At 44.5% G+C, this 27,314-nt stretch overlaps 1 protein-coding gene across 2 annotated transcripts in view; it reads right to left on the reverse strand.

Moving 5' to 3' along the window:
• The window catches only part of DNAJC24 (DnaJ heat shock protein family (Hsp40) member C24), a 245,238-nt gene extending 218,217 nt beyond the window's left edge, over positions 1-27,021 (reverse strand). The window contains exons 1-2 of one of the 2 annotated variants that reach the window (XM_085648289.1): positions 26,921-27,021; positions 7,998-8,093 (exon numbers count right to left, since the gene is read on the reverse strand). The gene's annotated coding sequence lies outside the window, so the exon portion shown is untranslated. The remainder of the gene's footprint in view (positions 1-7,997; positions 8,094-26,920) is intronic. The other variant, XM_085648290.1, reaches the window with a different exon arrangement.
• Between the last annotated feature and the right edge of the window lie 293 nt (positions 27,022-27,314).

Raw genomic sequence — 27,314 nt, forward strand, 5'->3', positions numbered from 1 at the left:
ACGCTTGCATCATGTTTCTCCATCTTTCCCTTCCTCCTATGTTGTCCTTAGTTAACTTTACATCACTCTCTGCTCCTTTGCCACACACTCATTTGTCCTCAGTGTATCGCCTTCACGCTTTGCTTCCACTGATAGCATAACATAACATAGTATAGCATAACAAAACAAAGCATAGCATAACAAAACATAGCATAACAAAACGAAGCCTAGCATAGCAAAACACAACAAAACATAGCATAGCAAAAAATAGTATAGCATAAAAAACACAACAAAAAATAGCATAACAAAAAATATCAAAACATAGCATAACAAAGCATAGCATAGCATAACAAAACAAAGCATAGCATAGCCTAACAAAACATAGAATAGCATAGCATATCAAAACAAAACATAGCATAAAAAAGCATAGCATAACAAAACATAGCATAGCAAAACACAACAAAACATAGCATAGCATAAGACAACACAACAAATCACAGCATAGCATAACAAAACATAGCATAGCAAAACAAAACATAGCATTACAAAACATAGCATAGCATAACAAAAAACAAAAAAACAGAGCATAGCATCGCAAAACATACCATAGCATAACAAAACATAGCATAGCATAGCAAAACATAGCATAGCATAGCAAAACATAGCATAGCATAACAAAACACAACAAAACATAGCATAACAAAACACAACAAAACATAGCATAACTAAACAAAACATAGCATAGCATATCAAAACAAAACATAGCATAAAAAAGCATAGCAAAACAAAACATAGCATAGCAAAACACAACACAACATAGCATAGCTTAACACAACACAACAAATCACAGCATAGCATAACAAAGCATAGCATAACAAAACACAACAAAACATAGCATAGCAAAACAAAACATAGTATAACAAAACAAAGCATAGCATAACAAAACACAACAAAACAAAACACAACATAGCATAGCATAGCAAAAAAACACATAACAAAACAAAACATAGCGTAACAAAGCATAGCATAACAAAACACAACAAAACGTAGCATAGCATAACTAAACCAAACGTAGCATAGCATAACTAAACAAAACATAGCATAGCATAACTAAACAAAACATAGCATAGCATAACAAAACATAGCATAACGACGCATAGCATAACAAAACATAGCATAACAAAACATAGCATAACAAAACAACAACATAGCATAACAAAACACAACAAAACATAGCATAGCATAACAAAACATAGCATAACAAAACATAGCATAGCAAAACATAGCATAACAAAACATAGCATAACAAAACACAACAACATAGCATAGCATAACAGAACATAACAAAACATAGCAAAGCATAGCATAGCAAAACAAAACATAGCATAACAAAGCATAGCATAACAAAACACAACAAAACATAGCATAGCAAAACAAAACATAGCATAGCAAAACAAAACATAGCATAGCCTAACAAAACATAGCATAGCCTAACAAAACAACACATAGCATAGCACAACACATAGCATAGCATAACAAAACAAAACATAGCATAACAAAACATAGCATAGCATAACAAAACATAGCATAGCATAACAAAACATAGCATAACAAAACAAAGCATAGCATAACAAAACAAAGCATAGCATACACAAAACATAGCATAGCATACACAAAACATAGCATAACAAAACAGCATAGCATAGCATAGCATAACATAACATAAGAAAACATAGCATTAAGTTTGATAAACTCATAGTAGCGGGCTAGCTAGCTTTAACGGGCAGTGAGTGTAAGCAACTCCGTAAACCCAGAAGCAGTCACTCGGTCACCTTTGCTCTTGTATTGCAGTGGCTTCGTTTATTAAACAGTGCCCATATTTATACTGTTAGCACTTTACTTGTGCAAATTTCAGGGCTCACAAAACTTTGATGAATCGAAATTCACAACAGAGGCTGTTAAGTTCGTGCTATATAGAACCCTAAGGATAAATAAAAAACATTGCCATTTACAATGTGAATAGCTCCAACAAACACAAGACCTTTTTCAAAGTACAAAACATTGCCATTTACAATACCAATAGCTCCAGCTCCAACAAATGCGAGACCTATTGCATTTCCAATGCTTGTTAATTCTTCCATTCCTCCCCCTGTTTCTCTTCCCCCAGCCGCTCGGATACTTCCCTCTCTCCATACAGCACTCATCAAATAGGCCACCCGGTCCTGAAGATGATCCTACTTTAACAGGATCGAAACGCCGTCGACCCTTGCCCACCAGGCAAATCACTTCAGGCACACCTTGAACTTTGGTTCTGCTAAACATTGAAAATGAAAATCTATTTATCTGAAATAATTTCTGTGTGAACCTTTTAATCCTGTGTATATCTTGTATATAATTTACATCACGATTCTCTTGCGCGGTGGTGTGTGTTTTTTCACGTTGTCACTTGCGCCGTCACTTCCTGTCACGAGCACTATGTGCACTTTTCTTTTGGGTTGCCTTCGCATTTATGCCTAACAGTGCTGTTACAACTGTTGTGTAATTTTTGTTATTCTAAAAATATATGATGCCCAAGGGCACGTTTAACAAATATCTTGAAGTCTCTCGCCCTTTGTTCTTTTGTTGTAATGTCTTGTACATACAAATATAATCAGTCTTAATGAATCCGGCTGAGATATTGTTGTATTTATACTATACCGGAGACACAGCCACAATTTTGAGGTCAACCTCGAAGGAGTGCAGGGCGGGTACAGGGACCAGGTTAGTTCTGTTGAAAATGTTGCTTTCTCAAAGTACAATGCAGGATCTGGGGAGGCCCCACTTGGTTGAGGATCAGGAATTCACGAGAGCAGAGGCCAGCAGGGCTGAGGCAGGTTTGATTGCGAGTCCAGGTCCAGGCAGTCCCGGTGGCAGGAGGTCTGCTGGGCAGTTGCATGGTCACCTCTGGCAGCAAGGCAGTCATCTGGGCAACAACGCAGGCCTCAAGCAACAATGTAGTCCTCTGGTAGCATCAGGGTAGTCCTCAGAAGAACAAGAACAAGGCAGCACTCAGGCAGCAGGGCAGTCCTCTTTGGACCAAGGCAGTACTTCAAGGCTCACAGGTTCCAATATTTATACCTGGTGCCATCCTTTGAAGTGGGGGAAACTTCTAGTCCACCCTCACATCTGGTTCATCCTTTCCTCTTTCTTCCCCTGCCCAGGCTCCAAGAGGTCTAGGGTGACAAAAGACTGGTGTAGAGTTCCTTTGTGAGTGTACTGGAGGTAACCCTTTGAAATGTAAGTGGGGCAGGGAACAGCTCGGCCCCTCCCATCATTGCAGGATGGCCCTCTCACGCTACACCAAGGTCCCATTGTTCCTGATGGGGAGGACTTTACAGACCCAGGCAGCTGGAATTTTCAAAATTGTAATCTAATCTAAAATCTAAAATCCGACTTTACCATTAAAGGGGATTTTAAATTACAATTCATTTCAGTTCAAACATAGCATTTCCACCTGCTCCCAATCAACAGTTAGCACTTATTAAATGTAATCAGGTAACCCAATGTTATCCTATGGGAGAGGGAGGCCTTCCAGTAGTGAAGGAATTTAGGAGTTGTTTACTTACGGGACATGTAAAACTTAAAAACACATGACCACATTTTTAAATACAATACACCCTGCCCTATGGGCTGTTTAGAGCCTACTATAGGGGTACCATATGTATTAAAAAGCATTACCAATGAAATGTCTCGCATTTGCGAGAGTTAGAGCTATTGGTTTTGGAAATTACAAATGTTTTTTACCTATGTGTTTTGGTTTGGAGTGTAGTGGATGTATGTGGTGTGGAATTACGCAGGTTATATTGGAATGGTTAGTCGTGGAATCGTATGGGGTGAAATTGTGTGGTGTGGAGTGTATTTGTGTACTGAAATTATGTGACATGGTGAATAGATAGGGGTGAGAGCTGCACAGAAAAGATAGAAAGGAAGCTAGAGAGGGATAGGTAGGTTGTGCTGGAAGTGATGAATTAACTCTAGACAGAGGAGCAAAAAGTGTGTGAGAAATAGAGAAAGAAGGGGAGAGCAGGCGACAGACGTATAAAGAGGGAGATTTGTGTACGCAGAATACACCCTAAGAAGAGGAGGAGAGCGTTGGTTTGAGGGACAGAAGCCTTGAAAGGGCACAGGAAATAAACTGTGCTGGAAGACCTGAAGTCAACCACTTGAGAGAAGCAGGAAGAGTGCATTAGAGAGCAAGATAGAAGGGTGAGAGTACAAGACAGACACAGATAGTGGGACGAGTTGGAGGCTCCGTGAGGAGAGGGGGCAAGTGGTGGACCAATGCACATCATGAGGAGGTACAGGAAGGTAGCATGTTTGAGAAGGCAATATGGAGGAGAGAAGGAGTGTGAACAAGGAACGAGAGGGATCAGTGGGATTGTGAGATGAGAGGGGGTAGTGGCACTGTGAGGGAAGAGATGAGAGGGGTAGTGGTGTGTGGGGCAAGAGTTGATAGGGTTGGTGGAAGTGCAAGGGAGAGATGTATTGGACTGGAAATATTTGGTTATGGAATTGTGTTCTAAGACTGCAGAAAGTTAAATATCTTTCGAAATACATTCTCAAAATTCTTTCAATCATTAATTGCACAGAATTGTCCCAGTAACTCCCTCATGAATCATTCACTGGTAAACACGGGGGTTCAGGCGCTGTGCTGCTGTTCAGTGACTAGCAACCTGGGGTGGTGGGCTGGCCAGCCCCCTGCGCCCCCTCAAACATGTAACTGCCCCTTAATTCCAAGTTTTAAATAGGATTTGTGAAGTTTATTAGATAGCCTTTGAGGGACATGTATGAAATAATGGGGTTATGGGGCAGTCTTGTCTTCAAGGGAGCAGGAGACAGTATCGCGGGTGCTGTCCATGCAGTATCCAGGAGTAGGTTTGCAGCAGACTGTATCCAGGGTACCAATGCACGTAGTTTGGGTGTGTGTAGGGGGTAGTAGAGGGTGTTCTTAAGTACAGAGTTTTGTTTCTTAGGGGCGCCTGGGGTTTGTTCTTCATGGGCTGTGCATGAAGCCCTTGGGTTAGGTGGCAGCCTTGTCTTCTAGGGAGCAGGAGACAGTATCCTGAGTACTGTGTATGCAGCATCGAGGAGTAGGGAGGGCAGTAGACTGTATCCAGAGTACCAGTGCATGTAGTATGTGTGTAGGGGGCAGTAGAGAGTGCTCAATGGTGTAGTCTAGCGTTTCCTCAGGGTCCTGAGGATACAGTCTTCTGGGGGCTGTAGGCAGTATCCTGGTGCTGTGCATGCAGTATCTAAGAGTATGGAGGGGACACTAATCTGTGTCCAGGATACCAGTGCATATAGTATGTCTGCAGAGGGCAGTAGAGGGGGTACTGCGGTGCAGTGTAATGTTTCCTCTGTTTCCTTAGAGTATGGTCTTCTGAGAGCTTTAAGCAGTATCCATGCTTGGGGAGATGGTGGGGGTGAATGACGTATTGCGAAGTAGGGGACAGCGTGCTGCCTCCTGCGGACACTAAGTTCTCCTAGGGTAGCAGTGGGCTGGGTACAGAGATCACAGACTATAATGTTGGTTGGCTGGGTATAGTGTATTGGGGTGCAGGGTACTGTGCCGTGAATACACCCTACACCAACCAGGGGTGTCATGCGCCCTTCTCACAGCACAGAACCGAAGCATAAAGAAAGCAAGGAGGATTTCAATTCTTTATCATTCACACCATCTATAGCTGTATAGTTGAGAAAACTTGTTTTATGTACTTAATGTAGAAAATAGCGTTTTGTATATTAATTGTTAAAGTGTAATCAATTAATATCCTTACTTTCACAGTGTTCTATGTATACCAAAATACTTAATTTTAAAGCTACTTCAGACATGCCTCTGCTGACAAGTAAAATCTCTTAAAGTTTGTTCTTTACAAGGAGACCTAACTCGTCCCAATATGGCCGACATCGTAGGAACGCTTTGGCAACGGACACTCGTAATCGTCCTTTGTCTGAAGTAAGCAATTTAGTGAGGCCAGGCACCTCAGAGTTGACACGGGACCGCACCACAGAGGGAAAAGAGCTGAATGGAAAGAGATCGAGTCTCTATGTCGGCTTCAACATCATGTGATGTTGAGCAAACTACACAATCTCCCTGTGCCTACAGAAGCGGCCATATGCAGAAAATAAGAAAGGTGTGCAACCTCCGAAGTCACCGCCATGCTTAGCAAGGGGGGAAAGGGGGGAGGGGAAGGGCTACAAAGCCTCATGAATCCACGGAAAGAGAATTTAAAAGAAAACAAACAGCACGAAGCGGGGGTGGGTGTGGAAATAGCATGACGGACACGAAGCATGCACCGCGTTCAGGCAGAGAAACACAAGAAGAAGAAAAAGTAGTCGCCATAGGAACAAATAAATACCTACAGCATAAGGATACAGTACTTGGCTGGTGCTCCTTTGAAAGGAAGAAAAAAAAGCATTTGCACTGCAATTGGCCTTGCATTTGCGATAGTTAGACCAATTGGCGCTGTAAATGACAATGTCTTTTACCCTTGTATTTTGGTTTGGAGTGGAGTGAATGTAAGTGGTTTGGAGTGGTATTATGTGGATTGAATTGAAATTGTTAGGTGTGGAATTGTGTGGTGTGGAGTGTATTTGTGTAATGGAATTATGTGGCATGGTAAATAGATAGGGGTGAAAGCTGCATAGAATAGGTAAAAAGGAAGATAAAGATGGATAGGTAGCTTGTGCATGAAATGGTGAATGAACTCTGGAAGAGCAGAAAAAGTGTTTGAGAAAGAAGGGGACAGCAGGCCACAGACGTATAGAGTGCACTTGTGTACGCGAAAGGCACCCTAAGAAGAGAACTTTTAAAGGTCACCGGAAAGAAACTGTGTTCGAAGACCTGAAGTAAACCAATATGAGACAGTCGGGAAGAGTGCATTAAAGCCAGAGAGAGGTGTGAGAGAGAGGGATGAGTGGGAGCGGCACCTGGGGTAGTGGGAGGAAGAGAGGTGGAGCAGTGCACATCCCTAGGAGGTATATGAAGGTAGCATGTGTGAGCAGGCAGTATAGAGAGGAGACAGGAAGTGTGAGGGTGGGATGAGAGGAGGCAGTGGAATTACGAGATGAGAGGGGTAATGGGAGTGTGACGGAGAGATGAGAGGGGCAGTTTGTGTGTGGGGGAGAGATGACAGGATTGGTGTGAGTGCGATATAGAGATGGGTTTGTTGGAATTGTTTGTTGTAGAATTGTGTGGAGTTGGGTAGTGGAAACATGTTGCATGGTGTGCTGTGGAATTATGTGGATAGTGACTAAATGGTATTAACTGCAGTGGAATTATGAAGAGTGATATTGCGTGTTATGTAGTTAATTATGTGGAATGGTATTGTGAAGTGGCATGTTGTGGATTTGAATTATGTGATGTGCTGTAAAATGTACTTGAAATCTGTGGTGTGTATTGTAAGTATGTGGTGTGTTATGGAATTGAGTTGTGTAGTTGAAATATGTAGTTTCAGTTAAATTATGTGGTGTGCATTGGAAATGTGTGGAGTTGAATTGTGTGGAGTGGAACTGTGTGGCATTGAGTGAAATTATGGAATTATGAGTCATGATGTATAGTGCATTTATGTGGTTTGCTGGTTTGTGGCAAAAAGTGCATTTAAGTGGGGTATGTTTGTGTTGTACTGAGTACAGTGTACATATGTGGAGTGTAATTACATGGCGCTGAGTATTATTATGTGGAGTGTAATTATGTAGTGTGCTGCAGAATTGTGTGATGCTGGAGCAGATCTTCCACATTTGTGTGCAACCTGCCAGGGCTTACTATGAAAGAACAACTATGGCAGAATGCAGCATAGCTACTTATAACTAGTCTAACAACAGTCAAGACAGATGGACTGTTTAAATCACTACAAACTTTGCCAAGCGTGTATGGCCCATATTATGCACAGTCGGTGAACAAGGCTGTATGCTGCAAACTGTGCATGACCCAAACCCATGGCAAAAGACGGTCTAAGTCCTGAGGAAGCACGACTTACCAGGACATAAAGCATTTCATAGAGCACAGTTCAAAGGCACCACCAGTCGACTGTCTGATTATAGGGCTGCTTGTGGAGAACTTCCGGGGCAAGGTACTGTTAAAAGAGAAGATCACAGGTTGCTAGTCCAGCCACTAGAAGTTGTCACACCCATTCTCAGAAAAATAAGAAAATCACAATTTTGCAAAATAAATCAAAATCGAGCGTTTGCAGGACAGACACATCAGTCTCCAGCACCATGGTGTTTAATTGATTAATACTAGCCTTATGACATTTAAACTTGATACCCTTGCAAAGTCAGTTTACATGTTTACACAAGGGGTTAAATGAAGGTCTAGACTCATGGCAGATTTAAGAATGATAGGCAATGTGGGGATAGCACGACAAAAACGTACACATTCCGGAGAATGCCTAACTGAAATGTAAAAATTCCCTCCTCCTCTCCCTTGACTCTGAAAAGGTGTTTAATAGGGTGGATTGGACCTATATGAGAGCTGTCCTACAACACCTCGGTCTGGGACCACGCTTTTTGAGGTGGTCAATGGCAAACTATCAAACACCAAGAAAAGAATCAAAGTCAATGGGAGGCTGTCACAACCAATTCTAGTTGAATGAGGAACCCGAAAGGAATGCCTCAAATGCCAACACATTTTTGCCCTATCTCTGGAACCTCTAGCTAATGCAATCAGAAGCAGAGAGGATATCAAGGGTTATACCCAGAGAAAAGACATCTTTAAACTTACCATGTTTGCTGAAGATATTCTGATGTCACTTACAGATCCTTAGGGCACCGTTCATCTACTATTGGAAGAGCTAACAGAATTCCAGGAAATTTCCAGTTTTAAGATAATCTGCCTAAAACTGTACCTCTGCTCCTTAATCCAAACTAGGGGCACTAGACCATCAACAGCAACTAATACCTATCTCCTGGTTCTCAGACAGGATAAAATACCTGGGGATTTTAATTGGTTGCAACACCTCTTAAGAGGTTGTCCTGAATTACCTTGCACTGATACGCAATCATACATTGGACCTCCAAAATGGTTTAACAGTTTTCCTGGCTGGGGAAAACAAGGGTTTCACCCCAGATACTTTACCTATTCCAGACCATTGTTCTAGCGACACCATCCCCAATACTTAAGCAGATACGGAGTTGGCCTAACGGCTAGGCGCTCGACCTCGGACCTGGGGAACTGGGATCGAGTCTCGGTAATGACGCTGAACATCCTGTGATTCTGGGCAAATCGCTTAATCTCCCCGTGCCTAACAAAGAATGAATGCGTGTCCTCATGTAACGTAACTGGTGCTATGTAAAGCACTCTGATACTGGATTGCATTCGGGTCAAGTTTGCGCTATATAAAACTCTGCAAAAAAAAAAAAATTCGCAACTGACTAGCCAATAAGATACAATACTGACCGTTGAAGCGAATAGGAGTGGCAGTCCCCCACATCATCTCAGATTTTTAGGTCGCCTCACTTCGCTCCCTCAAAGAATGGGGGCACAAGGGAACATCAAAGCAGTGGTTCTTTATAGAACATCTCATAGTTGGCACCTCTTTAGAAGGTTCCATGGCTGAAGGGATCACAATGCAGCTGGGGTCTATTCGCCTTTCCAGTGACCGGAGTCAGGCTGGCAATCTGGGACAAAGTATCAGGGTCACCTCTTTCCTGTACCCTTTCACATCCATTTCATACAACCCTTATTTCACACATGTGCTCCCTAACCAACAATTCAAAGTCTGTTGAGAGACATGATATGTCTCATGGTCGGCTCCCTTTTGTAAATCAACAGATCCTACCTTTTGAAGACCTCCAGGGGAAATTCAACCACCCATAATCTGAGAGATTTACATATATTCAATCTGATATTGGGTACTACATCCTACAATGAAAGATGGATCATCCAGACCATTAACTAGCCTAGTGAGATGGTTCAAAGATCGGCCACATGACAGAGCTCTGATCTCTACTCTTTATAAATTCCTCATTGAGTGAGCCAGCTATCCTAAAACAGCAGGGCAACAGGGGTGGGAGCGGGAATTGGGTAAGGAGCGTAAGCTCAAAATGTGGTGCAAGCTCTTTGACAGAGCAAAGGTGTTTTACTTTGATGCTCGCCAAAGTTAAATGCAATTTAAACTACTAATTTATTAGTACCACACGCTTGAGAAGGTTGTAAGGAGGCATTCTTCAGAGAGCAGCAGATGTCGAATGGGGTGTGTTAATACAGGCTCTCTTCTCCACTTTATGTTGTATTGTCGAAATTGAGATGATACTAGGAGGAATTCATCAATGATCTAAATAGAGTGTTTCAAACCCAGAACCTATGGATTCAGGTGATATTCTACTAGGGCTCCCCTACAGCACACAAAGATCCCAAATTGCCTCAGGAGAAAGCTGCTGGCAATAGCTATATTTCCGGGAATACAATGCCTCCTGGCTTTTTGGGATAATGTAACTACTCCTACATTCTCTACTTGGCTATCCCGGTTATGGTGGGTGTGCTGGTGTTAAGTAACAAATCATAGGCCTACAAAGTAGACTGGAGGTATTTTATTTTAATCCTGGTTCAATACTCTAGAGAACATATATGCCCTCGTTATCTTAGGACAGTGCAGCTAATCCCAGAGGAGGTCTCGCAGCTCTTACTTACATGAATGAGAAGCAATAGTGCCCTTGTGTTTGTCCTCGGGTTTCTACATGAAGCTCTCTTACATCCGATATGGCCACTTCATTAGTTTCCAGTAGACTACAAGGGGGTGTGGAAAAGGTAGGGGAAGGAGTTTAAGTAATGCAATATGTCTTGTTTACTTTACAGTTTCCTTGCCAGTCTGTTGGATGTGGGTGTTGTATGTGTTCTCTAACAAAAATAAAAAATACAGTTAAACCTAAAATCTTTGAGCAGAATAAACCTAGTTGGTGTGTCTGACCCACGCTACCTCACGGTCAGCCTCACATTGCGCATGGGTCCCAGTCTACGGGATTATAATTTTTTTACCTGTTTTATTGGATTTTGTTACTAGTACAGCTTGGATTACATGTGACGCCAGGCATCATTGGGCGTCATAATCATCATATAGAGTACAGTAGTGTCACAGATCATGATAACAGCTCACGTTAGCAGTTGTACACAATGTGATCAGGTATGCGGTTGACAGGTACATACGTGGCCTAGGTTAGGGGATAGGCAGAATGTGAAGTACAGAGGAGGGAGAGGAGTAAGAAGGCAAAGTAACCACATCACTGTCTACACATTAAGTATCTTCTGGAATACAAATGCTAACGAATGTCCGATGTCGCACATACGTGCGAGTACTGTCCCGTATAGCCAGTAATATACTGGCATTCAGCTGTGAGGAGGTGTCAATAAAAGATCCACTGTTAGTAAGAGAAACTGTGGACTGTGCATTCAAAGATAGAATAAAAGTAATGAAAAGAGGAGTGCACAGTGCAAACAAGCAAACATATAGCCCGTAACCCCCCTCCCTTTATTTTCCACCAGCCGTATATGACAAGACTCATAGCTCTCGTTATTAACAGCGACTGACTATTGCCCCATGCCTAGAGTGCATGTCAGCTGGGTGTCTCAGGCAGTTTGCGTCCACTAAAAGGAGACCGGTGCGGCGCATACGTTATGGTCACCCACGGGGTTAAGCGCTGTCAAGGGCTGGCATACCTGTGAGGTCCGCGGTCAGCGTGCCATGGTTGCGCTGCAGTGTGTAACGCCCTGAACGTCTCAGGATCGTTTAACAGACACGACAATGAGGACGCAACCACTTGTGAAGGGTTAGTTCTTTTAATGAAGGCAAATAAAATACAAAGAACAAACAAAAGTTATAGTCACTGGAATCCTCCAGGCTAAGTACGTTACCAGCCCACAGCACGGATGGTCCTAACCGTCCTCTGCATATACGCCGATCCCGGCGTATGCCAACAGAGGGCAGAAATGAAATGGCCGACAATGCCAATCGGTAGGCTGTGAGGGGCACGAAGAGTGTTGGGGAGAATCGAGGAGTCAGGGAAACACCCAGCCGGGGTCTCTACCTGAAGGGAGCAGCCGCTCAACCTCTTCCTCAGACTGCACCGGGACGCGGAGTCACCTCCTGGTGATGCGTCACCGATACCCCAATCACAAGCAAGAAGACTGAACCGAGAGCAGCCGCTCGATCGATCCTGTGGACTTCCGAGTCTGTAACGCGGCAAACACCTCCTGGTGTGCGTTACAGCTGGCAGTCCCTGTGTCTCTGGGAGTTACGACTCCAACCAGCAAAAGCGCCACTGCGCTTGGACTCAGCCGAGTCGAAAAGCGAAGCTCAATGGTTGACCGGTAGAGCTTCCGGGTCCTTCACAGGTGACGATGGGGCAAGACACGGCCCAGGGAGTAACGACTCGACCTACCTCCGTTCTTGCCTTACTGGAGCACCACTCCGGAACACTGCTCTTCACGAAGCAGGTACGTCGGTGTAAACACAATATCCGACAGCCTTGTACCTCCCGGTTCCTCCCTTTATAGGGCGTGTTTTCCTTGAGTTATGTAACAGCTCTCCTGTTTACATAAGGGCGTGTTTCCCTTGAGTTATGTAACAGCTCTCCTGTTTACATAAGGGCGTGTTTCCCTTGAGTTATGTAACAGCTCTCCTGTTTACATAAGGGCGTGTTTCCCTTGAGTTATGTAACAGCTCTCCTGTTTACATAAGGGCGTGTTTCCCTTGAGTTATGTAACAGCTCTCCTGTTTACATAAGGGCGTGTTTCCCTTGTATGACAGGAATTCTTGACACAGTGCTAGGTAGATTGTATCCCAGTATGTAGCGATGGGACCCTTACGCAGTCCCAGCGTCACATCGCGCTTAATAGCGAGGCTCTCCGCTTTGGCCCACGCAAGCATGAAGTGACGCCAGGCCTGTATGTGCGGTGGGTCTGACGCTTTCCATCTTTTACTGATCAGGCACTTGGACACTATCATCCCCAGGTCAATAAGTCTGGACGTGACCTTCGTGTTAGAGGTTCTACGGAACTTGTGCAATATGTATGTGGGCCAAGTGAAGGGTAGCTCTCTGTCGGTGCTCTCGTGTAGCAGAGCGGCTACGCCTCTCCGGTATTCCCCCACCCTGGGGTAGGCCCAAAACATGTGTAGGAGATCGGCCCCCACCTCCCCTCATCGCAGGCATGCCGTATGTCTTCGCGACTGGATTATTGATTAATTTTTGCGGGTGTGAGGTATGCTCTGTGGATGATGTATAGTTGTATCTGTCTGAAACGGATGTTTCTAGGGATACGTGAAGGGCTCTCAAGTACTCTGGTCCAGTCCTTATCTGTAAACTGGCTACCTAGGTCTTCTTCCCACTTGTGGCGGAGTGTGACAAGGCTAAGTGCCGCGTGAGTTCGGAGTGAGGCAGCAAACCAGCGCATCAGGTGTCTGCCTCGGCCCATGACATGTAGATATTGTATGATGAGGTGTGTTTGCGGCTCTGCCGTGACATTCCCCCATTTTGCGTTGAGTGAGGCCACCAACGCGCGGTGGGTGAGGAACTGTCCAGCCATCAGTGTCCTGTCTTGGTAGAGGTCTCCGAGGGTGTGGACACCGTTGTCGTGCCAGCCCCTGAGTGCGAGGGCTGTTAGTACTGAGCGCCCACTGGGGGTGCCTTGTAGGGGTATAGCCGGCGCATAGGGGGTAACGCTGCGACTCAGGAACAGGCTTCTGTGGAAACACCTGTAGGGTACCGCAAGGAGTAGAGGCTCCAGTGGTGTGCTTTTTGTTTTATGACGCGATTTCTATTTAAAACTTTAAAAACTCCTATCTCTTCCCCTTACTGACTTTTTGTCATTTTGGAACCATTTTGTTGATTAATTGTTACTCTATTTTTTCTAATATGCTTGGGATTGTTATTGTTTTGCATTTCAACTTTATTACTGTTCTGGAGTTGCATAAATAATTTACACATTGCCTACAAGTTAAGCCTATCTGCTCTGTGCCCTTGCTACCAGGGTGTTGGAGCTAAAGTTTATGTAGTAACTTAGTGGTTCAACTTGACAAGAGTTGGGATTATTCCTTGAAGTGGGTAGTCAGCCACCCAAATTAAAAAGCCAATTCTCAATCAAAATAAATTTCCATTAAATTGCTTTTATGTACATAGTTTAATATAAATGTTCTATTGACAGTTGATTTGCTTTAGTGTCACAAATCCTTTAAACGTAGTAGGTAGCATTTTTCAACAGTCTTAAGATTTTTGTTTAGCAACTGTGGTAATATCGGAGAACAATCACTTGGCAGACCCTTTCCGGTGTGTCTGACTGGTCATAGAAAATGAAAAAAGGGTTTGGAGGCTTATTTGAAGAAGCTAATCTTGGAAGAAATTCCAGATTGAATGGCTCTTCAGTTCTTTATGTCTTAAACCATTCTAATGAACTTGCATTGCATTGGGTGGGTGCACTGAAAGTGTAGGATTCTGGTCTGGATTATGCACAACTTTTGTCTATACTGCTGAGAATGTCCGTGAATTCTTAAAACTAGTGATTCTGCATGCATTCATAGGAACACTATTCTATCCTATGAAGCACTTGTAAAGTGCATACTACCCGTAGGCATTCTATTGCTGATAGTACGGCACAGAATCATCAGAAGAATGTTTCGCTTTGGTTTCCTCTAATGAAGGGAGGAGAATTAAAAAGGTATACTACTATGGGTGTAGAATTACTACTTTTTGTCTTCTGAACTGTGCCCCCAGTCACAAAGAGTGCTTACAATGGTGGGTTGCTCTGAACTAATCTTATTCCAGCATCTCACAAAGTTTCACAATAGCCCAAGAGCTACTTTGTTATAGTCACCAGTGCTTTAAATGGGCTGGTACTGTCCGGTACTAAATGCGTGCGCTTTTTTATTTTGAGAATGAGAGTATCTGCACTTCTCAAGGGAAACTTAATACTTTTAATTGGAGAGTACCGCCACTTCTCAGAAACAAACAGATATTTTGATACAAAGTGCGTTCACTTCTATTTTTCCATTTCAGGCACTAATAGTCACTTGAAGCAAGAAATTTTGCAAAACGCTGGATGGTTGCAATTTCAATTATCATGTCCCATGTAAACACTAGGCACATTAAAGGACATGTTGCATTATGTTGCTGATTTCATTGGAATGAAGTCATAAATTCTAGCTGACAGCTCTTAAAAAATGACCAGGATGCCACATGGGGCATGAAGCGAGGTGTTTGAAAATGTAAAATGGAGCAGTTTAGCAAGACTGCCATGTCCTCCACAGGTATACTGCACCCCTAAGCCAGGACATTCACCATTGTCACCAGCCATTATGCGTAGACGCTTCAAGGTGTGCTGGATTTCTTGAGCACGATATTGCAGAATGGGGACCCAGGGGGACCTTGGCACGAGCCGGTGTTTCATGTGGTGGAACAATCCATGCAGCGCGATAGGTGTCGGCAGGTAAGGGGCAGGTTTTTGGTAGATAGGTTATACATAGAGGGGCTTTGGGCGGAAACCTTCACTCTGAGGGGATTTGTTTAGGGGAATGTTTTATTGACGTCGGCCTTTTTCCTCAGAGTGAAACGGTATTTTATTCGCCGTAATGGCTGAAAGCGTTGCTGTTAATGACTCGCTCCGCGTCCTGTGTGAAGCGGGACGTGAAGATTTATTGCAGCCTGGAGTAACTGCGATATTGGTGGCAGGTGTGAGGCGCCCGAAGCGTGTGGCGGCACTGGGTGTCACAGAGGCTGTGGCGGTATGTTTATCTTCAAAGAGCCGTTCACAGCTTGTGACCGATAGCGATGAGCAGTTACCTGGGCAATTCCAGAACCGCGGACGCCCTTCACGTCGGAGCGGTGGTATTAGGCTGCTTTCTCTCGGCTACTCTTCCTCATCTGCGGTGGAGGAGGGTCAGTTGGGGGCGGTCTCCGCCCCTCGTGTGGGCCATACAAGAAGGCGTGTCAGCGGTAGGGGCGGCGCTGCCTCCAGAAGACTTTCTGCATCAGTTACTCGAGGTAGCAGTGGGAGGGGGAGGGGCCCGGTTGAGTGGGAGGTTAATTCTTTTAATTTGACATCCTCTCCTTCTCCTGAAAAAAGGGCACATTTGGGTGACAAAGGGCGCGCAAAGAGCGCTGTATTTAACAAAAAGGTGTCATTAATTAATATAGCCCCTCCTGTTTTTTCAGATGGACGCTCTGCAGCACTAGTGCATTATTCTAGTGCCAGTGGGGAGGAGGTTGTTGTTTTTCAAGAAGTGTCACCTGCTCTTATGCAGAACAATGTTTCCAAGAATGCGCAGGTTGTTGGGTCTGCATTGGCACGGACTATTTCAGATGTTGTGCTGGCTCTTATGCCTAGAGGCCCCCCTGGGGCAAAATCTAGTTTGTTTAATCAAAAAACAGTTAACACTGGTCATATTGCTAGATCAGAGGCAGCTCTGGGTGATTATGTCAGCGAGGTTGTGAATGAGGTTGAAGGGTGGCCGCTCAATGAACATGATCAGTCACATTTAGACCAGTTTGGGAATTTGTCAGGCATTGTATCTATTTTCCCAGAATCTCGCCCCCCCCTCCTTGTCACCCTCAGGTTACGTTTGACACTTCGTTCGGACCACAATGTGGACAGTGGGTGTGGGTTGAGCATTCTGCTCCTTCATCGTTCGAGGTTGGCAGCTTCATACAGGCTTCTAGAGTTGGTAAGTTGTCAGCGGCTTCTGGCAAGAGTGGCTGGAAGTCTGCATCACCTACAGTCTCTCAGTCAGCGTCTGGCGTTTCCAGAATGGTGAATACAAAGCAGGTTGCGGCTTTTGGTAATGTATCATCTACACAAAATGGATCAGGTGCGGATTTCTGTATTACGATCAGGCTCTCTGAGCGGAGGCCTGTGACCAATTGGACGTCTTATGACGGCGGGGTAGGGGATGGTGAAATGCCAGGTACTAGCAATGATAATTTTGAAATATTGGAGGAGCATTTTGATCAAGGGCTTGTGGCTGACAATGCAAATGAAGGGGTTTTTGTGGAAGGTTTTGATGATAAATGCATATACTTTGGGTCATGATCATGTTTTGTCTAAAGGGGGTCCAGGGACAATCAATTCTTCTAGTATGTTACAGAAGTCAAGAGCGGACAGTGCGACGGATCAAGAACGGCGTCACGGTCATCGTCGTCGTGATAATCCACAGGAATTTCAAAAGCGTGCTGCTCAGTTAACGACAGGTAAGCCTCATTGGTGGGCTTCTTGGTCACAACCTTTGACGGGCAAGCATAATTCTGGTTCTGTGGGTGTGGGTGATTCACATGTAAATGAGTCTTTGGGTTTGGGGAGAAGAGAGGATATGGTGAAAGTAACGGATCAGCCATCGTTCTCTAGTAGTGTTGCAGGATCAAACAAAGCTTCAGGTCAAGACAAACAGGTTTCGGAGGTTGGCAATTCCAGTTTGGGGCAGGAGTCAGTCATTGATAGCATTCATAAGAAGCTCCCGTATATGGGTTTAGCTATGCCTTTGGGGATGCATCTTTCAGATAAAAGAAAGAAAAGAATTTGGCAACATGAATTCGTTGATGTTTTCAAACTCCTTCATAGAGATATTCAAGCTAAGGAGTGATCCAAAGAGGAAGAATGGGAGCTTTCTAGACGTCCCAGAGTCTCTAAGTCTATTGAGAATTGGACTGCTGCATTTTTAATATATGCAAGTGTATATTGTGAGAGACACTTGATAGGGCTGTGGCCATGTTTAAATACATGGATATTATTCTTAAAGCACATTTGCAATTCGGAGGATATGCATGGCTCAACTATGATAAGGAATTCAGGGCTAGAGTAAGTATTTTTAATGATAAACCTTGGGGCGAGGTGGATCAGGAACTTTGGTTGCAGTGGATGTCCTCTACCCATCCGCCTGCAACGAGCCATACTGCAAGTGGTCTGCTAATTACATACCGGTCCTTTCTGCATCGCCCAAATCGGGGCGGGTGTTTTTGGTAGAGGACAACTGCCTACATCGGGCTCCTGTTGGAATTTTAACCGAGGTGTATGCACCAGGCAATTTTGCAGGTTCAAACATGAATGTTCCCAATGTGGAGGAAAGCATGCCATTACTCAATGTTTCACGAACCAGAGTTTTGGGGATCAAGGGAGGTTCCAAAGAGGTAGAGGTGCAGTTCATCAATTTATACCAAAGGGATCACACCCCAAATAAGCTGCAGTTGCTGAAACCATGGTTAGAGGTGTATCCCAATTCTGCAGCTCCTTCTAAACTTTATTGGGGATTTAAAGATGGTTTCAAGATAGGTTACCAAGGGCCGCGTTATCATAGATGGGCTAATAACTAGAAATCTGCCAAAGAATTGCCACATATTGTTCAGAATAAACTGGATGTAGAGTTAAAGGCTGGCAGGATAGCGGGTCCTTTTAGTCAGTGTCCCTTGCAGAATTTGATGGTATCCCCTTTGGGCATAGTTCCCAAGAAATTAGCTGGAGAATTCAGATTAATTCATCATCTACCGTGGCCGGAGGGCCAATCTATTAAAGATTTCATGTCACCTTCTGACTCTAATGTCTCATACGCTTCTGTTGATGATGCTTTAAGATTGGTGCGGATGGTTGGGACTGGTGCTGAACTAGCAAAATGCGATATTCAGTCTGCTTTTCGTTTACTACCTATACATCCATCGGATTTTGAGCTCTTAGGCATGTTTTTTTAATGGAGCATTTTATGTAGACAGAGTCCTCCCTATGGGTTGTTCAGTGTCTTGTGCTTGGTTTAAAATGTTTAACACTTTCTTACAATGGTGTTTTTCGAAGAGAAGTGGTCACAAACATGTTTGTCATTATTTAGATGATTTTAAGTTCATTGGAGAGGCACATCTTGATCAGTGTCGCAGAGTTTTAGGCATTTTTCAGGGCATGGCTGAGGAGTTCGGTGTTTCGCTGGCTCCAGAAAAAACTGAAGGTCCTTGTACCAAACTCACTTTTTTGGGTATCGAGATTGACACTGAAGCTATGATGGCTCGTTTGCCAGTTGCAAAGGTGGGTGAAATCAGGTCTTTTCTGTTGGAGGTTCTTGACAAGGATAAAATCGAGCTCAGGCAGGTTCAACATTTGTTGGGCTACCTAAACTTTGCCTGTCGGGTGGTCAGGGCTGGCAGAACTTTTTGCAGAAGGTTGGGAATGGCAATGTCAGGAGCATACCTCCCTCATCACAGGATTAGAGTTACTAAAGCCATCAAGGAGGACCTCTTGATTTGGAAGACTTCAATGGAGTTTCTCTCTTTTTTGTGGAAGACAACACTATTTGGCAGATCCAGATATTTTCAGATGCTTCTGGGGCTCATGGTTTTGGCTTATTTTGGGAAGGTCACTGGTGTGCGGAAAAATGGCCTCAGCAGTGGCTCCAACAGGAACGCAGTATTGCTTTTCTTGAATTGTTTCCTCTCATTGTAGCTTTGTTAGTCTGGGGTGAGGAATTTCGAGACAGGTGCATGCGGTTTCATATCAATAATATGTATGTGGTGCAGCTCATTAATAAATAAAAAGCAAAAGATCTATGGGTGTTACGCCTGTTGCAGTTTTTCATGCTACAGAGCCTCAAATTAAATATGGTTTTCAGAGCGAGGCACATTCCGGGCATTAATAATTCAATTGCAGACGCGTTGTCTCGCTTTAATTGGCAGAAATTCCACAATTTGGCGCTGGGGCGGACAACTTCAAAACTTTGATTCTGCAAGACACCTGGGTGCTGGGGGAATGAGGATCATCGAGTTGGTTAAAAAGTCTATAGCTCCTTCCACCAGACGCAGTTATCAATAGGCCTGGACAGAATTTTTAACTTATGCTAAATCTCACAGCTTTGAAGGGACATCAGTTGGTAACAAATGTTTGATTTTACAGTTTGTGTTGTATTTAATTAACAAGGGTTTGTCTAACACAACCATTTCTGGGAAACTGGCTGGGATTTCTTTTTATGGACAGTTATGGTGGGGTCAAGATTTGGTGGGGGATGTTTTGTTACGTCGTATGTTGAAAGATTTTAGTAGAGAACGTGCATATTCTTTGCCTTTGCGTGAACCAATTACTTTTGTTCATTTGCAACAGTTGCTGGTACAACAACCATTTTGTTATGACATGTGGGAGGTTTCTTGTTTTAGGCTTTGCATGAAATGGTTATTTTTTGGTGCTTTTAGGGTTTCAGAATTGTTGGGGGTTGAGGGATCAAATGGGTATTCAGACCAGTGAAATTCATGTTCAACGAGGGACAATGAGGATTCTGTTGAGGAAGTCTAAAACTGATCAATTGGGAAAGGGCACATGGATTCACTTAAACGGTAGTGGTGTACAGGAATGTTGCCGTCTGGGGGAATGAGAATCATTCGTAAGTTCTCCTGATTTTCAGCAATGGGCTATATTTTTGCATCGCAATGGGAATAAGATTACCAGTGCTCATTTATTGGCTGTGTTGCGGAAATCCTTGATCTTGGTTGGGAAAAACCTCTTACTATTTGGGACCCACTCTTTCCGTATAAGGGCAGCTACTGAAGCGGCCAGATTGGGCTGGGGTTGGGATGACATTAAAAGGATTGGTAGGTGGAAATCTGCTTGTTGTTCTCGTTCTGTCAGAAAATAATAGCAACGATTCTTTACAGGGCTGCAGTCTAATTTTGTTTTTTCCGCCTAGGGGCCAGATGTAGGTAATCCTGAAATACCGATTCCTTAATACCGAATTTTACCGATTCTTTATTAAGAACTCGGTATTCCAGATGTATGTAATGAAGCGGTAAAAATTACCGATTCGGTAGAAAAAAAAAAAAAAAAAAAAAGCTAAAAAAATTGCGATTCGGAATGAATCTGTAAAAAAAAAAAAACAGATCCCCATTACCGATTCATTATTACCGATGCATTCACAGCATGCTGTGCCCCCCACTCCCTACCCCCAATCCCCAAAGAGGCATAGGGACTCCCACTCCAGTTCATTTTTTACTTAAAACCTGCAATGCATTATGGGAGATGTAGTCAGGAGTAACACGTCAGGTTAGTCAGTCCACTGAACCCAAAGGCATGTGACACCAATTAGCAAGCAGAGGACACTCAGTGTGATTGGCAGGCATGAAATGTATTACAATGCAAATGCTGCAAGATAAGTGAGCATTTGTACATTCTGTCTTCACAGGTGAGCCATCTCGCAGGGCAGCAGAGGGGAGCAAAGTAAAGGCACCCAGGACAGAGAGGAGACAAAAGGAGGAGGTCCAGCCGCCTGCAGGGCACACCACCCCACCACCACCACCACTGCCACCATCACCACCACCGCCACCATCAACGCCACCAGCACCGAGAGGCAGGAGGCATCCGGTTGCCACCCTCCAGCAGATGGAGGTGTCCGTGGAGGACAGCACAGGAGGACAACAGTCCCAGGTGGCTGGGGATGCCAACGGGGCAGGGTCACAGTCCCCAACAAAGCGCGCCCACACACATTCCAGACGCCGCAGGGCAAGGGCAGCCAGTCCTCATTCTCAGGGCGAAGATGAGAGTGTGTTCGCTGGCCTTGAAGGGAACATGTTGAAGGTCCAGTGCCTTCAAGGAAGAGCAATTAGGTCAGTGCAGCGGGAGATGGCACACATGAATGCCCACATGCACTGTATTGAGAAGGGCATCAGTTCCATCAACACTACCCTGGCTGAGAGGATGCGGGACGTGTCCGAGGCTGTGAGGCAGCTGTGCAGCAAATTAGATGAGGACCATCTGTCAAGGCGCAGGGAGAGGCAGAAACTTGATAATTACACCAAGGCGGTGAACAGTCGCTCCACTGCCACCTCTCTGCGGTGCAGGCGCTCGCTGGCCATGCAGGAGGAGATGGCACACTGCAGCCTTGATGTGGCAAGGGGGCTGGTCACAGTGACCAGTGCATTTGAAGTGCTACAAACTGACAAGGTGGTCACTACAGGTGATGGGGGTGACAGTGAAGAGGCTACTAGCCGCAGTAGCATCACGCAACCTCCCACAGAGTCCAGGAGGCGCAGCGAATGCCACAGCGCTGCCACTGGACAGACTGGCAGTGCGGACAGTGGGGCGAAGAAACGCGGCAGTGCAGCGCATGGGCACAGGAAGTAGAGCCAGCCATAACGTGGTTTTACTCAATTGGGTGATGTAACCCATTTTTTGCATGGACACTGCTTTTGATCTAGGCCTAACATATGACGCACTTCAAGTTGTGGTGGTGTGCCATGCTCATTAAACACCATCACTCACATACAGTAACTGTCTCCTCACTTTCTCAGAAATAGTTGCGTGTTATCTCAGCCCGTCTGTGTCTCCCATCCGGTGCTGCTGCCACACCTGCTGCGCTGTGCTCTCGCTGTGGACAGTCCTCACTCTCGTCCTTGGAGTCAGTTAGTTCCACTGCTGTTTCTTTCTTTGTGGCAAGGTTATACAGCATTGCACATGTTGCTATTATTTTGCAGCAGATGATGGGGCAGTACTGACGTGCACCTCCACTTTTGTAGAGGCAACGGAATCTGCTTTTTAGTAGTCCACATTGTATCTCCTCTCACTTGGGGTGGAAGGGTTGAGGTATGGAGTTAGGATAAATGACCGCATGGCATATGTGCTGTCACCTAAATGGGAAAGAAAGTGCCATTAATTGGAATCACCAATACATTCATCCAAGGTATACATCAGGGTGTGTCACATTGATTTACCTAGCAGGTATCCTTCTCCGAATTCACCACCAGCCAGACGTGTGTAGATCCCACTGTTCCTGAATATGTAGGAGTCATGGGTACTCCCAGGAAATTTGGCCACGATGTCAGTGATGATGTTGTCTGCATCACAGATCACCTGCACGTTGATGGAATGCGTGGATTTGTGGTTGCGGTATATGTATTCTGTAGCAGCAGGTGGGCAGATTGGTATGTGGGTCCCATCAATGCACCCTATTACATGTGGGAACTGTGCCTTTTGGAAGAAATCCAGCTTTGTGTTCTGCAGTCCTGCCTGTGTGCTGGGGAAGCGTATGTAGTGATGCATTCTCTGCATCATGGCATCCAAGAAGGAGTTGTAGAAACGGGACAGGCAACTCTGTGACACACCACCTGCTACAGCTATCACAGCCTGGTAACTTCCTGATGCAAGTAGGTGCAGGCTACAGAGCACCTGCACATGTGTTGGTATGGCGTGCGCCCTTGGTGTCTGATGCTCCAGGAATGGGTGCAGGTCCTTTATCAGGTCTAGGATGGTTTGTGGGTGTAGCCTGCACCTCTCATGTATTTCTGCCTCAGTCATTTGGAACAGTGTGATACGCAGTCTGTACACACGCTCTTCCCGTCTCCAGACCCTCAGTCCTGCTGCTCGCAAGCGTAGCAGCCTTGCTATAACGTAGCAGGCCGCCATTGTGTTCACACTGTTGCACTTTGGGGCTGTTTTTATGCAGTGCACCTGATTACCACCTGCTTTGAGTCAGTGGTAATTACCGATTCTTAAATACCGATTTTTAGCAAATTCGGGATTACCGATTTTTGTTACATCGCATTAGCGATTTTTTACCGATTTCTTATTTACCGATTCGGTATTTTAGTGTTTCGGTGTCTGACGATCGGTAAATAAGGAATCGGTAACTGGTTTCCCTTATTTTTACCGATTCGTTATTACCAATGGCGTTCGGTAATACCTACATCGCACATGGCTAAATAATGGTGGTAACGCTGAAATTTATCGAATTTCGGAGTTACCGACCAGTATTGAGCGACCTACATCTGGCCCTGTGTCATGTAAAAAGTTCTTTATCACTGAGAATGTGTACATGCATTGTAGGCCACTCCTTCATTAAATGGTCAGCCACATTTGCAGAGCAGCAGATATACGGCAGAGCGCTTGGACTTCCCAGCAAAGGCCACGAAGACCTCTGGAAAGGGAAAGGTGGGGTGAGGTGGGAGGGTTTGTTTCCCATGCTATCAGAATTATCATCTGAAAGAGGTTTTCCAGGATTTGTTAATCATTCACTTAGGAGAAAACGATTTAGTACCACTGTCGGGTCTATCCCCTTTTAAAACAAATGAAATTGGACTTAGCTGTGATAAAGAACAATTGGGTGAGTACGTCACTGGTATGGACAGAATGTATTTACAGGCACCATTGGTGGGAGGCTCGCAATCACGCTGCGATGGAAAAGGCTCGCAGAAAGCTAAATCGCGCGCTGACATTTTTTTGTCATGCAATGGGTATTAAGGTTTTGATCCATGAAAACATTACAAGCATTGAGAATCATCTCTTCCGGGAGGATGGGATACATTTATCCCAAATAGGTCAAACATAATATATGTTGGAATTGAGGGATTTGTTGGCGGGATTTTGGAATGAAAATCTTTGGTGTGATAAAAATTCAAAGTAAAAAATGTGTTGTTCCCACAGGCTCTTGGGGTGGGGCCAGGAAAACTTTGGTTTTCCTGGGTGGCGCTTTTTGGGGGGTTTGGATAGTCTGGAGCGGGTTTATCCTTCCCTCTGGGGTGGGGGGGGGTGGGGGGGGGGGGTGGACGAAAAGCTTGATAGGAAAAATAGAAGGAGGGGAAAGAAAATGATGGGATTGTGCAGTACATGGGGTATTTTCTGAAAGTCTTGTTGGGAATATTTTGGTTTCTATTTATGATAAAATGTTTTAAAGTGTAATGACAATGTGGATTTTGTCATTGCAAGGTTTGCTTTAAGAAAGAGTTTTTTATCTGTTTACCTGTCTTAATGAAGTGACCTTTTTTGCCAAGTCAATAAAAGTGTGGATTGTTGTTATTGCACCATGGGGACCTTGGCGCGAGCCGGTGTCCCCCTGGGGTGTTTCGCGCAGTGGAACAATCCACGCAGCATGATAGGTGTAGGCAGGTAAGGGGCGGGTTTTTGGTAGATAGGTTATATATAGAGGGGCTTTGGGCGCGAAGCTTCACTCTGAGGGGATTTGTTTAGGCGAACGTTTTATTGACCCACCCACCCACCCTTTATAGTTTTACTTTATGAACACATGTAGATATAAAAATAAAAAGTTTGTTTTGCGTCACATTAGGACAGGTAACAGTTTTCTCCTTCTGTAAGTTGTTCTTTTACTTAGGCGCTTTTGGAGGGGGGGGGGGTTTGGATAGTCTGGAGCGGGCTTATCCTTCCCTCTGGGGTGGGGGGAGGGTGGACGAAAAGCTTGATAGGAAAAATAAAAGGAGGGGAAAGGAAATGATGGGATTGTGCAGTACATGGGATATTTTCTGAAAGTCTTGTTGGGAATATTTTGGTTTCTAATTATGATAACATGTTTTAAAGAGTAATGACAATGTGGATTTTGTCATAACAAGGTTTGCTTTAAGAAAGAGTTTTTATCTGTTTACCTGTCTTAATAAAGTGACCTTTTTTGCTAAGTCAATAACAGTGTGGATTGTTGTTATTGCGCGAACCTCATGTTGTGTGGTTGGTATGCAAGTAACTGCGAGTTAAAGGCTCTGTCCCAATGTTCCAAATGAACAAGCTACCCACTGACTAAACACAATCTCCTTCCTCAATAATCTTAAACTTCTCTGCACCCCTCTGATCAGCTGCGGGACCAACTCTATATTCTGGGCTTCCCATCTTCTCTCCACCATTCTGAAACCTTCCCAGGAACTTTTTTAGTGCACCCCCCCCCCGTCCCAAAGAACCCTTTACACCCTCAGCGCCTTCCTATCTCTTCATACCCTCCCCAACCTATTCCTGCTCAGAAACATGAACTTGAAACTAAATATCTCCAAAAGGGAAATTCAATGGGAGTAGACAGCTAAGTGGATTATGATCATAAGAAATACCAGGTATGGACTGCGGAGCATTTCAATAGTGCCTGATTGCTGAAACCTTAAAATGCGCGGCTATATCGCACATCTTCATTCACCACACAGCTCTGCACTGCATCCCATAACATGATAACCAGACGGCTGCGCCATTAAGCATGACGTGGAAACACGTTCCACATAGGATCAAAAAACAACATCACAGTTTACATTTTACCCATGTTTGTAAAACCTACGTTGGTTAATTCAGTCTGTCTGTGTTTAAGAAGATAGAATCAGAATTGAATCCTGGTTGGCACAGAACGGCATAGTGACTTATCTAATTATAGTGCAATGACGTCCCCTTCTGCGAATGAGAAAGCACTTTAACTATAAAAGTAATTGATTGTAATGTGCATAGTAGAAGATAAGGGTCGCTCAAAGATTTGGCTGAACAATGTTGCTCCTAAGTACACTGAAATCATGGAAATGCAACACATAGGCAAACTGAAAACTTGGCACTTATGGAGGGTCATGACAGAGCGGTGGGAACGGCCCAAAACATAGGGAGGGCTAGAGGTTTTGGGGGGCAGTGATGAGAGTCACCTAAAGCAGAGCGCCTCCCACATTCACACCTAAGTGCCCTTCCTTTTCTGGCAGTTACCAGTTTTGAAACCGTATTGTTTCTCGTTGCTCAAATGGGTGTAAATTCTGATATTTATATATTTCCCACGTATTCATTGCTTGAATTTGATCTCGTGAAAGTGTCACTTATTGTCGTTGAAATGTCACTCATAATTGTACTGAAATTATGAAAATGTCACATATAGCAATCTGAAACCTTGGCAGCTATGCATGTAGGCAAGTGCTTCAGCGCCCCCGACAGGGGGAATCAGCGTTAAATAAATGTTGCAAAACTGTCTTCCCTTGATAGCTTCTATTCTGCTGATAACCACCCTGTCTTTCTGTTCCTCTGCTCACACAGCTCTCCATGTGCAGCGTGTCAATCTCTTCTTTCCGGTCCATTGAGTGCCAGCCCCTCAATACAAAACCTATACCTTCTCGGCTACCTGCTCTTGTTTTTCCGCTCTTTTTGAGCCCTTGTAGAAGTACTACCCGCTAAACCTGCTCGCCATGCCCAGCCCTCCAACATATTTAACATAACTGACTATCCGCTACTTACATGGTCCATCTGCAAATCAGCACAACCTCTCTCACCCCTCATTGATCTTTGGCAGTGTTTGTGTCCCTTAAATTTCGGTACTTCCGGATCGCATGACAGCCAATCCCCAGGCACAACATATTCTTGTAATTATCCTTGTGAAAGATGTAAAAAGACCTTGGGTTGGGGAATCGGCGGAACCTCAACCAATCATAAACCGCTGTGAAGAAATCCGTATCGCTCATTGGCTGTGCAGTTTGCACATGCTTCTGAGATGTATAAACACTGTGTGGTGGGTTAAACTTTGCTGGCGACTGACCGAGACAAAATCAGACTTGGATCTATCTGGCTGAAACATTTGACTCATCGGGTTACAGACAGCTGGAAGAGGTCGAGTAGCCCCGGTGGGTTGGGC

The sequence above is a fragment of the Triturus cristatus genome, chromosome 3_2 (assembly GCF_964204655.1).
Source record: "Triturus cristatus chromosome 3_2, aTriCri1.1, whole genome shotgun sequence".
NCBI classification, from domain to species: Eukaryota; Metazoa; Chordata; class Amphibia; order Caudata; family Salamandridae; genus Triturus; species Triturus cristatus.